Below are 15,259 nucleotides of genomic sequence, written 5' to 3'. Positions count from 1 at the left end.
GACGGTAGTACTAGATAAAGTCACCTAGTGGAAACAAACAGCATAACACATAGAGACACATATAGTAATCTGTAAGTGATGGTTATATCTCACTGTGGTATAGGAGCCATGAATCCACTGATACAAATGGCAATCAAAACAATATAACTATACAAATATGCATAGCATGAATTCATTTTGCATAACACCAGTGATAAATTACTGGAGCTCTATATCTTTAAACACTGCACACCAAAGCTAAGCTATAGCAGTATAAGGTCATGCTAAGTTTTGCATTTAATGTTGGAATGTCTGAAAAACTTCATATGGACATGGATATTTACATGCATATGCATGTTCTATTAGAGTATACCCGACTGCTCTATTAGAGTATATACCTGACTGCTCTATTAGAGTATATACCTGACTGCTCTATTAGAGTATATCGATCTTTTTAACAAATTTTGAAGAGGGCTCATGTTACCTCTGTAAATCCTTCCCTGAGAGATGAATGTAAGTTTTATCAATTGTTGTGCTGTGCCATTATACTATATTGCTCACTCATTTTGTCCTGCCACACTAAATGATGTGTTAGGATCCTGCTTGCAGAAATCTAAATTTTACAGGGGGGGTTCCTGAACCCCCCGAACCCCCCTCCCTACGCCCCTGGCAATACCAAGCTCTATCTCCTTTTCAACTTTATAGTGTTCCAAGCTTAAGATTACTTGAATGTTTTGCTGGAAAACAACTACTTGTGTAGTTGCTTGTAGCTTAACTTGTAGTGCTTCACAATATCAAAGCTCACTGGCTTCATTATGCTTCACTGAAATAAGATCAGTTCAGTTTGTTTACAAAGCTGGGTTAGCAGTACCATGAAACAAACAATGGTATCAATGTTACACTTTCCTGAGTCACTTCTCCACCTGGTAAGACCAGCGTAAATTCACTATCTCTTTTAGACTTGTAACTGGATGTAGCAGAAGTTCTTAATGCATTTCGAGTTGTAGATATAATGTGAAACTAAATTGAATCTATACCAGTACATGCACACTTCTGTCACTTTTAATAGAACCTCACGCATACTAAAGTTTCTTTTTCTGATGTGTTATGACATAATATAGTTGACTATAGCGACATTTCATACCAAATCAACAAAAAAAGAATCCTGACCTCTTTGGATTTTCATGAAATTTGGCATAGACATGGACTCTACTAAGAAACTTTCTCACACCAAAATTTGGCCGATTCTATTGATCTCCCTTTAAGATAATTATGACCACTCCAAGTTTATTGCAAAATACTACACTGGTTTAATAAAATGGCCATAACTTTGTCAGTGATTATCACAAAACCTTTCTGTTTAGAGTTTTGGAATGCTTATTAAATTCTCTTTCAAGTGATATATAATTCATTATAATTACTCAAAAGAAAAGGTCAAACCACAAAAATGTGACTTTTTCCTTTGATCTTACATTTTTCAAAAAAGGATATTTCATTTTTTGTTCAAATTTTCTTCTAATATCCTTCTTTCATGACAGTAAGTTTGAAGTTGGGATGGAAAGTAGATCATGAGTTGTGGCTACATACATAATTTTACATGCTACCGGGAGTATAAGTATGAACACTACTATAACAATACAAACTTTTAAATTAAATTATAGTATGGAATCTCATCAGAACATGACCAAGTTGCAATACACATACAGTTGGAGGCATAGTAAAGAAGTATCATAAGGTGATTAAACAGAAGTATCAATACTCACCATTGTTGAAGACACACGTACCAATATCCCCTGTTGTTATGCATATTGATGCAGTTATGATAACATCATGATTTTGGTGCAAACATCATCAGGAGTCCATAATAGAGATTTTATGAACTCCTGATGCCATATAATGGGAGGGCTTAGTAGCAAATTATCTTATGAAAGGTTTAACAAAATTGTGAAAACTTCACATTAGCATTATGAAGTCGGAGGGTAAATCATTCCTTATTCACCAAATTCGCAAATTCTTCAGCTGTTATTCTGTTGGACATCTGTACATGTCAGCAGACACTACATAATAACAGAAGTTTGGTGGAGAAAATATTTGGTAGAGAATTAGTGAATAAGGAACGATTTACATTGGGACCTATCTAAAGCCTTGGGCCAGTCACCTTCAGGCAGGTGGCTGCTTTTGAAAGGTGGAATAGTGTATAGATATCTCATTTGGAGAATTTATAGTTGGCCCTTATAAAGTGGTATTTCTATACAGTCACTGTACCAAACCAACTTCATAATTGAGGCCTATTGTGAAGTTTCCACAATTCTGCTTAACCTTTCTCTTATAAAACTTGCAGTATCATAAGATAATTTGCTACTAAGCCCTCCCACTATATGGCATCAGGAGTTCATAAAATCTCTATTATGGACTCCTGATGGTGTTTGCACCAAAATCATGTTATTATCAAAGCTGCATCGATATACATAGCAATAGGGGTTATTGTATAATTGGTGTAGCTTCAGCAATGGTGAGTATTGATACTTCTGTTTAATCACCTTATGATACTTCTATACTATGCCTCCAACTGTATGTGTATTGCAACTTGGTCATGTTCTGATGAGATTCCATACTATAATTTAATTTAAAAGTTTGTATTGTTATAGTAGTGTTCATACTTATACTCCCGGTAGCATGTAAAATTACGTATGTAGCCACAACTCATGATCTACATGCCATCCCAACTTCAAACTTACTATCATGAAAGAAGGATATTAGAAGAATATTTGAACAAAAAATGAAAGTAATTGAAATATCCTTTTTTTGAAAAATATAAGATCAAAGGAAAAAGTCACATTTTTGTGGTTTGACCTTTTCCTTTGAGTAATTATAATGAATTATATATCACTTGAAAGAGAATTTAATAAGCATTCTACAACTCTAAACAGAAAGGTTTTGTGATAATCACTGACAAAGTTATGGCCATTTTATTAAACCAGTGTAGTATTTTGCAATAAACTTGGAGTGGTCATAATTATCTTAAAGGGAGATCAATAGAATCGGCCAAATTTTGGTGTGAGAAAGTTTCTTAGTAGAGTCCATGTCTATGCCAAATTTCATGAAAATCCAAAGGGGTCAGGATTTATTTATTTATTTATTTTTTGATTTGGCATGGAATGACCCTATAACCACAATACACTATAGAAAACAAAATCTGACTAAATCACATGCACCAACCTATCCTACTAGTAGCAAGGACTGATAATAGCCAAAGTGTATTTTACTATTTCAGTGGATCTTTCACCTTTAAAATGTGACTGGATCTGCAAGAACCCTATATGTAGCGCACTTGTCAAAGTTTCAGCTCTAGAAGCCCAAGAACTTTTGAAGTTACAGAACTACGAAGTCGCAACAACAGAAAAATCAATTCGTAGGGTGACAATATGAGAAATGATATGTATTTAATTAGATGATCATAGCTTACAAATGCAGTCCAACTTTTTAATTTTTTTTTGACAGTGAACCACATCTCATACTCAACAACTAAATACATACAGGTGTATAGTCATTATTATTAAAATGTCTTAAGTATAGTTCTCCATCCATCCCTCTCTCCATGTAATAATAAATCTGCAGGAAGTTAGCTGCAACTTGCCAGCTACGTATTAGTGGTGTGCGATATCAGGATTTTTATTTCGATATGTTATCAATACGATATTTGGGGTAAAAATCGAAATTTCGATACGATTTTCGATAATCTTTGTGTGGGTGGTGTAATTGCGTGGGCGGCCGATATTATAAATATGCTTGAAATACAATTTACACACAAACTATTGCATAAAACTAATAATAAGCCCAGGAAACTGGTAGACAAGTTTTCAAAGTGGCTAGATAGTACAGAATCAACCTTCATTTCTAGCGTGATTTCGCAATCACACACTAAATACTGTAGATTTATCGAAATATTCTTCGATATTTCGATAATTATCGCAAAATATTACCTTTTCGATAAATATCGAAATCTGCTAAAGCAGTGTCGAAAATCGATACGATAACGATATCGACAAAATTATCGCGAAATCGATATTTTTTCGATGTATCGCACATCACTACTACGTATGAAACGATCTAAGGATTTAAAGTCAAAATGGTTCTGAAATCTTAACTGGTTACAGGGTCATAATCATGAAGTCACTGTGATCTTCTTGTGGTAGTGGTGACAAATTTAGGACTAAAGGTCAATAGATTACCTTGTCCTTCACCAGCTAACAGGCGACATACAACTTACACCATCAGATTCTCCATGAACAGGCAAATCCATTGTGTCTTCCTATACCAGGGCAAAGGCGAAAATGTGAGGAAAAAAAAGCAATAGTGAATCGCTTGTCCAATGCAAAGCAGATTAATGCCCATATCTTCCATCTCATTGTGAGCCTATTACTAACATGTAACAAAGATTTTGGAACTCCTCTTGCTTTTGGGATTACAATGCTACCAAGGTTTTTGGCATTATTACCTTCTTTCATTGTGAAACAGGGCTTAAAAATTTATGGATATTTTTACGATTTTGTAAATAATTTACCCATTGCATTTATTGCATTCTATACTGTAAAATTAGGCTTGCACGAACATATGGGATTCTTGCACAAATGTCCTCCATTCATTGAAAAATTAGTAAAAATATCTTAGAAACTCGCACATACACATGTATGAAGGTGGTTTTATTGAAGAGATGACGACAAACTTCTTTACGTCTACCACATACACATGCCATTGGGGCTACAGAAAGATAAGCAGGCAAATAAATTATGATAACTACAGTTTAACTGGTTTGAGACTGACATCCCTGAGCAATGGTTTAATTAAAACTGGTGTATTTTCTTTGTTTAAAAAATGTGCTTTTAGCACTATACTGTGACAGTGTATGGATGGCTAACCACTACAGTGTTATCAATCAATTATACTATGGTCTGGTTTTTCCAATAATTATTATATTAGAAGTTTGACATGCTCACAAAGCCAGAGGCCAATTTACAGTTTCCATTGTGTTGTTTTCCTTATCTAGGTATGAAAAAAGTAGAATAGGCTTTCCACACTAACTCACGAGTAGACCTGTTTGAAAGCGGTTTCACCAAAAAGCAGACTGGCCATACTCTTACACTTCTAGTATATTAGTACCTGATATTAGGAAATTATCAATACCACATGGAGTTCTTTGGCTGATAGCTATATAGTTACTCTACAACAAGACAATATGAAATGCACAATTTTCTGGTACCCAGATTTGAAGGTTTTCAAGTAGAGAAAAGAAATTTTTAAAAAGCATCCTATTCACTAGTCTGTTTTAGACCACAGCAAGATGAAATGCTAGAATTTCATTGGCTACTTACAGGTATCTAAATCCTTCAGATCCCTTGTTTATGTCTCACTAGATCCCTGTCTCTGGGGCGATATAAAAGATGGCTATTACGCACCTGTAACATTGGCAACACCTGTAACATTGGCTACACATGGACATTTAACTGGATAGCAAGTGCCATAACATGAGTAGCAAGCATTACAAGGTACAGGTAGTCTCACGTGGCCAGGCTTTGTGACCTCTATGGTCTATGGTCAAGATAGGGTCTGGCCACATGAAACTAAGGTACAGGGAGAAGTGTATTGAGTTACATTTCTCATGTCACAAGCAGCTGTGAGGGTACAACAAGCAGCAATGAAGGTACAACAAGCTGTAGTCTAAATTAGTTAGACATCAAAACAAAATACAGGGTTCTACAGAATTTATAAACCCTCAGGCCCTAGCACCCTCGCTTCGCTCGTGTGCCTCAACACAGGGCCTTTAGGGTTTCTAAATTCCTTAGAACTCTGTGTTTTGATGTCCAACTATTATATAGACCCTATGCACACTAGTGATGCTATGATATGAAATGTCACAATATCATGGGATATAATCATGATAGTGAAAATATTAATGAATTGAATGTGTTAACACCAGTCATTCTACATAATACTTAGTTATAACAATGATGTGACAAAGTTGACACTTGTTTTTTAATGCATCACTACATGTTGCCAGAGAAATATCCTCATGTTTTGCAAACAGCAAATCATTTTTCAATAAAATTAATGATTTGTGTATTTATATATATCATGATAATTATTCGTTTTTCTCTATCATGATTATCATAAAACGTTTCTATAATGATTATCGCGATGTACGATGATAGTAAGGCTACTTCAAGTAATCTTTTGTTTCTTGGGCCCGACCAACCCTATTTTTCAGGACAAAAACAACCATGTTAATCACATGATCATCTTGCAAGCGGTGAGAATGCCATGAAGGGGTTGCAAAGTTACTTTTAAGCTGTCATAAAAGTAAGTAATACTCAATACCTAATCATATAGCTGCCTACTAACAAGTGATACAGCAATCATGATGTACCTTAGCCACTGTTTGACTTGCAAAATCATTCTTCAGCTGGCAAAAATAATTTATCTGACCCTGTACTTGGCTGAATTTAGCCTGAAAAAGGAAAAAAGTGACCTAACTTACTTTGTTAACATGCCAAGCCTTTGTGTGCACATGGTCTATATAGACTTTTGTAGTAGTCTGACAGGGGACATTGGAAACAGTGGAAATTGAAAACTGAAACTGAAAAACTGAAACGGAAACACTAAAATTGGTCAAAACTTCATATTAACAGCTACCTCTTAACAAAGACCACCTCTATAATAAGACCACCTCTATAATAAGACCACCTCTAAAATAAGACCACCTCATAGTAGTTATGTCAAATAGGTCCAAAAATATAGCTAAGGTGTACTCATAATGTAATCAAGTATCAATCAATCAGACAGTACTTAAAAGTTGAAATGACAGCTGCAGGGTTGTACAAAAGGATATACTATCTTATCATGCCAAGACCTAAAGTCCATGGTCATGTCACAAATGAAAATGGAGCAATTGCATGCATAATTGAATTTGATAATGGATTTCTCATGAATATTATTGTGCATGATTTAGGAGTTGCATAGTTACAAAATCAACATTAATGATTCTTGACTTTGTGTCTTAATAATTGTTAGGCACATGTAATAAGCATCCTCGAAGATTTAAAAACCTGAGGTGACATCAGTAATTACCTAGGTGCAGGTAATTATTAACAGGTTTTTAAATCCTCGAAGACACCTATCATGAGTGTCTAACTATTACCAAGACACAAAGTCCAAGATCATTAATTTAACTATGCAACTCTTAAATCATGCACAGTTCATGAGAAATCCAGTATCAGCAGAGTAATTGTGCATGCAATTACCCCATTTTCATTGTGACATAACCATGGACTTTAGGTCTTGGTATGGTAAGATAGTATATCCTTATGTACAACCCAGCAGCTGTCGTTTTAACTTTTAAGTACTGTCTGATTAATTGATACTTTATAACATTATGAGTACACCTAATGACCTTTTTGTTGGACCTACTTGACATAACTACTATAATGAGGTGGTCTTATTAGAGGCGGTCTTATTATACAGGTGGTCTTATTACAGAGGTGGTCTTTGTTAAGAGGTAGCTGTTAATATGAAGTTTTGACCAATTTTAGTTTTTCAGTTTCAGTTTTTCCGTTTCAGTTTTTCAGTTTCAGCTTTCAGTTTTCAATTTCCACTGTTTCCAATGTACTGTCTGACAGGTCACATGAAGTTTAGATTAACAACAATAATACCAAAGAAGTCTCACACACAAAATTTTCCTGTGGGGGCATGCCCCCAAACCTTCCCGAACTCCCCTAGTTACAGCATGCCGAGTGTGCTTCACCAGACCTTCCAACTCACCTGCATTCCGCAGGTGACACCAGCATTTAGGGTGTTTCACCAGCTCACCTGCATAATTGAATTATCACCCACATGCCAGTCAGAAACTCACTAAAGACTTCTTCTAAAACACAAGAGCATTCAGGACCTACTGAAACTACATCAGATGAGACACTATTATATATGTGACCTAATTTTGGAAAACCATCCTTTTTGTTACATTGGTCAATTTTCTGTTTTGTAGCTAAAATGATGCACTGGGTGTTTATCCATCTTGTGTCAAAATTTCAGCTTGATATCTTAAAGGGTTCCAGAGATATGGTCACTTTACTGTTTAATAGTGTGTGTGATTAAGTGTGACAAATTGTGACAAATCACTTTGTTTACAAATAATTCCATTCCTACTGTCTAAAAGTATTATAAAGAGACTTCTGATAGTTAAATCAAGTGTTCCTGGTCCCTTTATTCAATTATTGTCTAAGACTTAGTTTTAACCATTCTAGCACCTGAACAAATCACCCCATTTGTAGTGTCCCTGAAATCACTACATGGTCTGATAAAATCATCCATATCTCCTAGCAGAAAGAAGATTTGGTTGTGAAATTTCACAGCAAGAAGGTTTAATAGTTGCTTTATCCAAATGTGCAAAAAAATTAATTTAAAAAATATTGCTGAAATTTTTAATTGAGCTTTCCTGCAAATTTTGCATGTGCCCAAAGGATGGTTTTCCAAAATTGGGTCACATATGATTGTGGGTTTAAATTGCAATCACAAGAGAAGATGTCAAACAGAGTACCAGTGGTGGGAGTTGTTTAAGATGATGATATTCTGGTCGATTATTCTACTGTTCTGTGTTTGATGTGATTTTGTGTGAGTATTAATACTGAGAGGAATTCTAACAAAGGAAAGTGCAGATGTGAGCTGTGACCAGTCTCTGAAGCACTTTGTGTTAAAAGCATAAGGGTCATTCCATACCAAATCAACAAAAAAAAATCCGGACCCTTTTTGATTTTCGTGAAATTTGGCACACACATGGACCTTTTCAAGAACCTTTCTCACACCAAAATTTGGCTCATTTCATAGGTCTCCCTTTAAGTTATGACCACTTAAAGTTTCTGCTGAAAAATTTATATTGCTTACATGTCTTCAATAAAATGGCCATAACTTTGCTTGTGATTGACGTAGAAACACCTGGTTTAGCGTTTTGAAATGCTTATTAAATTCTCTTTCAGGTGATATATAATATTTTATAATTGCTCAAAGGAAAAGGTCAAACCACAAAAATGAGGCCTTTTCCTTTGATCTTAATTTTCTAAAATAAATATTCTTTAATTAAATTTATTTTTGGTTTACATGTTGCTCTAATACCTACCATTCATCATTGCGAGTTTAAAGTTGGGACCAATAGTAGATCATGAGTTATAAGTGTTAATGTGTAGCCTTGTAATCACTGCTGTTTATATGGTTCAAATACGCTAAGATGCAATACCAATTGCAAGTAACTTTATATAATAGTACATCACAATTATTTTATACATTGTTGGTTTGTAAGTAAAATTAATTTGTTTATGTTTTGTAAGAAAACCCAGTAAAAGCTTATACTTAAATACATATACTCAAGTAATTTACCCCTTATCCAGCTTGTATATATTGTTTCTGATTATGACACCAAGTCTATTGTATAGAAGTGAAATATTGAACTTGATGACATTTTCACTAGCTACAGTAACTGCTACTGCTACTGTTAGCATTTAATACTGATTGTTGATATGCAAGTACGTATTTTGATACACAAATGTAGCTATAGTGGAAACTGTCTAAGCCAGTAAGGCCAATTTTTTTTGGCCTTAATAATGTAGGTGGCTATTTATATAGTTTGATGTGTACAAATCTCTTACTTGAAGAATTTAAAGTTGGCCCTTAATAGAAAGGTGGCCTTTCATTACAGGTGGCTGCTAAGACAAGTTCCACTGTAATTTGAAACACTTACAAATAAAACAATGTTATGTAGCTGCAGTCACACAGGCATGAATGTTTCAATATTGTAATCTACTAGAGCTTTTCTAACAAGTAGAAATGAAAGACTGATAGGGACTCGCCGATTATGCTCATTATTTTACCTATTATGCTATGCTGCACTGCTCAAAAATTTACCTATTATGCTTAAATTAATGCTCAATATTTACCTATTATGCTCAACATTTTTACCTCAGTTCCATGTTTTCTAATAACTTTGCACTTTATGGAAAAGCAGTAAGTGGTTGAAGCACAGACTCTAACAATCCTTGCTTGTCAAAATGCATGTCACAGAAAAGATCGATATACTCTAATAGAACAGTCAGCTACCTGATAATTATATTAGAGTTACTGACTGTTCTATTAGAGTATATCGATCTTCTTGTCGGATATGTATTTTGATAAGCAAGAATTTATAGCATTGCACAAGTTTTCTTCCTATTATGCTAGCATTATGCTCAATGCTTTCAGGCATCTATTATGCTCATTATTATGCCAGCATAATCGGCGGGTCCCTAACGACTGATGTTGTATTAACAGTCTTTTCCTTCAAAATTCAATTGTGTACTGATATCAATGTATCAAGTTTCCATGTGAATGATTGTAGAGACTGTCATGCAATATGCACCAGTTTCAGTCTCAACGTTTACTATAACACTTTGATTTAACTTTGAAGTTAGTTGCCTTGACCCTTTCTTTGATCGATTGTTGATGCATTTCACTTAAAGCTATAGATATGCATCAGTGTGCAATTGCTGTAGTGAACCTTTGTACAATGTAATTTCTATGGAACATTTCTATGATTCTATGATTCTCAATTATAGAATCAAATTATGAGCTACATTGCTATTTTTATCATGATACAGTTGATGTATGGAGTTTAAAAGCCAGTTACCTTAGGGCCAAAATTTATGGGCCTTAATGTGCAGGTAGCTGCTTAATACATTTGCATAAGTGTACAGTAACAATTTAAAATTGGTGTTATTGGAGTGGTGGCCTTTCTATACAGGTGGCCACTTTCCACTCTATTCCATCAAATTTTTAATTTGACGAGTAAGACAATGCATTGTGGTTTTAGAAGTGTACATTTTTCCAGCAAAGACATTATTTATAGGTTCAAACATATAAAGGTGGCCTTTAAAGTGGCCATGCAGTAGTAGGCATTCACTTTCAGAGTATGATTCAGAGTGATATACAGTGTAACATATCTTAGCAGCTACCTTAAAGGCCACCATTTTATAAAGGCCAGCTTAAAATAGAATATGTCTACTCTAATGCAACTATACAAAGCAGCTATCTAAGTATTAAGACCAAGAAACTTTGGATATCACTAAGACATGACATTTCGATTCCACTTTACATGTACATATGTATGAATAACTGTCGTTTGCATCCATTATGCACGCGTATAAGATTGGAAACTATCATCATAATCTGTGGCCGAATATTAAGTAAAATTGAAAGAATACATTGGAATATCATTAGTTATACAGTAAATCCTTTATAAATATAGCTACCTCTATAATAAGACCACCTCTATTTTATAGGACACTGAACTTACAGCAAAAACATAATCAGTGATTCTTTTATTAGGCAGCCTTATTATTGCTCCAACTTTCTTGGCTTTAAAAGTGGCTCTGTTAGTATGGTTTCAGTGTAGTGAGCCCTTGTCAATACAAACCCTAACTATTTTAATGCATAAAATGATTTTTGACATACTAATATAAGGTAACTTGCAATTGGTATTGGAAATTACACTGAAAAATACCATACAAATGGCAGTGATTACAAGGCTACACATTAACACTTATAACTCATGATCTACTATTGGTCCCAACTTTAAACTCACAGTGGTGAATGATGGGTATTAGAGCAACATGTAAACCAAAAATAAATTTAATCAAAGAATATATATTTTTGAAAATTAAGATCAAAGGAAAAAGCTACATTTTTGTGGTTTGACCTTTTCCTTTGAGCAATTATAAAACATTATATATCACCTGAAAGTGAATTTAATAAGCATTTAAAAAATCTAAACCAGATGTTTCTACATCAATCACAAGCAAAGTTATTGCCATTTTATTGAAGGCATGTAAGCAAAATAAAATTTTCAGCAGAAACTTTGAGTGGTCATAACTTAAAGGGAGACCTATGAAATGAGCCAGATTTTGGTGTGAGAAAGTTTCTTGAAAGGGGCCATGTTTGTGCCAAATTTCATGAAAATTGAAAGGGGTCCGGATTTTTTTTGTTGATTTTGTATGGAATGACCCATAACAGGAATATTACCTGGTGAGGGGAGTTGATAAAGGTGAAAGTCCAGCCATATCTACATCACATGATGCAAACTGGACATACATGGCAGATGTGTATAGCTATGTTAAGTCATCCAGTAGTTAATAAGCTGCAGTTACAGCAGTGTATAGGTTTAGCTAGGGGCAATACACTTTAACCAATACTAATTGTGTATGATGAATACTTGTTTTTGAGCCCTTATGAATGTGGACTCTGCATACACTTTGTTAACTACAGGGTAGATTCACGCACACAAAGCTATTCAGATATTGGAAAGTCTGGCTTCACACACCTGTTCACATAAGAATATCCTAGATCTCAGGCCTGCCAACCCTCATGGATTTACCGTGAGACTCACAACTTCACTACCAAGCTCAAGGTCCCACAAGTAGTAACTCTAAACCCACAAATTTTTAGTTAAGCCTTCCAATTCTCATGGGTCATCACTGTAAAACTCACGATTTCTTTCAAGCTCAGGCCAGAGTCAAAGCTCTCAGAATTTTCCATGCGAAATGCCCTTTTCCAACCTGTTCCAGTTCTTGAAGGATTTCCCCGGGTTTATAATTGTGGCACAACTAATAATAGAGGCAAGATCACATGATTATAAAGGTGGGAATTGTTGCAAGAACTCACCTTTGGTCTTCTATTTAATTGGAGAGTATTTGGAGCAAGAACTGGAGTTGATTTTAAGCTGTCAGAACTTTGATCAGAGTATACCAACCTGCTTGGTTTGCACACTACACAAGAGGCAAGAGCACCTACTTTTGTGGGTTTGTAGTCTAATGGTACATACTATCATAGGCGGCGGAAAGGGAGGGGCTAGGGGGCTAAAGCCCCCCTCAGAATGATACCACGCCGAAGTTATCCTTCTTGAAGTGGGGCTGAAAACCCGCGATAAATATCGAGATACTCTAATAGAGCAGTCAGTCTAATAAAGCAGTCGCAGTATTAGAGCAGTGTGTAGCGAGCTATGTAAGGATTTTAATGTAGTTTATCAGCTATGAATGCGTAGCTGGTGAGGTGGGCAGCTATTGTCAGCTGATTGCGACCTTTTTTTTGATCTCACCATACCAAACCAGAGACTAAGTCTGGGTCAGCCCAGCCCCCCATCATATCAACTACTTCCTCCGCCCCTGCATACTATGTGTTTGGTTAGTATTTATGACCGGGCCTGTGAAAACAGGCATGTGGACACAAACTACATCCTGTTATGCTACAGGTCATATCTCAGTTTCTGTAACTTGCATCATAAAGCCAATTAAATGCTTACTAAGAACTGAAAATTGCCACCATGGCATTTTGGTAAAAAAGTTATAAGTGATGAAAGTTTGAAAAGGTAAGTAAAAATCATGTGCCCACATTCCCTATTTTCACAGGCCCAGTCACATTTTATTTGCTTTCAGCCTCTAGGATGAAACTAATACATCTCTAAGTCATCATATGATATTATAAGCGCCTAGTGGCTTATATTGAGAATGTTCCATATCCAGTCACATGTTACAATTTCACAGCCATAAAGAGCATAGATAGTATATTCTAGTAGTGCTGTCTATGAAAACAGTAACTGTTTCAACACATAGTGGCTTCTGAGTAAGTACATTTAGCTGGTGAAATAAGACTCTTATGAACACATTAAATTTTACTGCAGGTCTAGCTATTCCAAGCATAGACTAGTGACACACAACACGTTTTAAATGCTAATACAAATGGGTAGCCACTTCAATACTGTCTGCTGAAACACTTGTGACTGGGGTCAAGATTCAATCAAGCAATCAAGGGTGTTTTGTACAGTGAATCAACCAATCAAGATGTCCGCAAAAGGGATGATAAAGCACCTTTGAAAGCTAACTTTTAGCATACACGAGATTTTACTAGTATTTTATATTTTACAGTAGACTATCAAGAATCAAGGCTCTTTTATAGGTAAAATCAAGTGATCAAAGCAAAATTTCGACAATCAAAATTCTCAAGTGATTCCGGTTGCAAGTGTATCAACTGGCAGTTTGGAAATGACTACCACTTGCCATATGAAGATGGGCATGTGTATAATTGGATGGTAAAGGTGGCCTACCTGCCCATTGTATGGGCATGGGGGCTGTGCTGTGTCTGCCTATAATAATGTGCAGATAGTGTGGATGTATAAAGACCAAGTTTAAAGGTTTTTCTGTCTCCTAGGCTGGCAGGCTGAGATCTACCTTTGTCGCCTAAGCCTGAACTCCTTTGAAATTTGTAGATCCGCCATTGATTTAATAAGTACAAACTACAAAAAGTTGAAAACAGCTAGCTATGCAAACATTATACACAAATTTACAGGTGCAACTGTAATTTAAATCGAGTGAACATGCAGTGGCGGATCTAGAGGGGTTTCTCTTTTAAATTTAGCTCAGTGGCAGTCTAAATTTATAAGCATTGTTGCACTGATAAGTTGTCATAGCAGACTATATACTACTGTATTTCATGCATACAGTTGCACTTAACCGACATCATTTATAGCTATTAAACCCTCAGCAACATTTTACCTTTTTCTCCCACAGCATTAAAAACGATCGAGATACTCTAATAGAGCAGTCATGTAGTTACTCTAATAGAGCAATCAAAGCTACAGCTTGTGGTCACCATATTTGCCTGTAGTTAGCTATATAGTATTTACAGTTTAAAGCATTGGATTTATTGCAATTAGTAACTAAAAAATAGCCTAAAATCCGATCTCAGAGCTTCTAAAATCTCAAAATTTTCCCGAGAAATGTCATCAGAAACTCTATTCAGCTATACCTATTCAAAACCCCCCTTTTAAAAATCCTAGATCCTCCACTGACATGTACCTAGCGTAACTAACCTGGCGCACAAGTGATATCATAGAACCTCCTCCATCGTCACATCCAGTCGAAACGTAAGCGTCATAATAACCAGGTTTAATTGCGTGCTGTATCCCACGCAAGCTGACTTGCGGTTGCTGCTACTGTGAGCATGCTCTCACTTTAATTAGCTGTAAGTTCCGTTTCCTGTATGGTATGGCTTCATAACTTGGAAGACATGAAAAGCAATTAAAGGGCTTTAAATTGACACCACACATGTGGGGTTGCGAGCAAGTATCAATCGGAACAAATGAGCAAGATAAGAATCTTGCACTTCATTTTCAGCAGTGGTACAAAATCGTTTCTGCACGTCAATCGCTCTA

This window comes from Dysidea avara, chromosome 6 (genome assembly GCF_963678975.1).
Source record: "Dysidea avara chromosome 6, odDysAvar1.4, whole genome shotgun sequence".
NCBI classification, from domain to species: Eukaryota; Metazoa; Porifera; class Demospongiae; order Dictyoceratida; family Dysideidae; genus Dysidea; species Dysidea avara.
Note: the sequence above shows the minus strand (reverse complement) of the source record.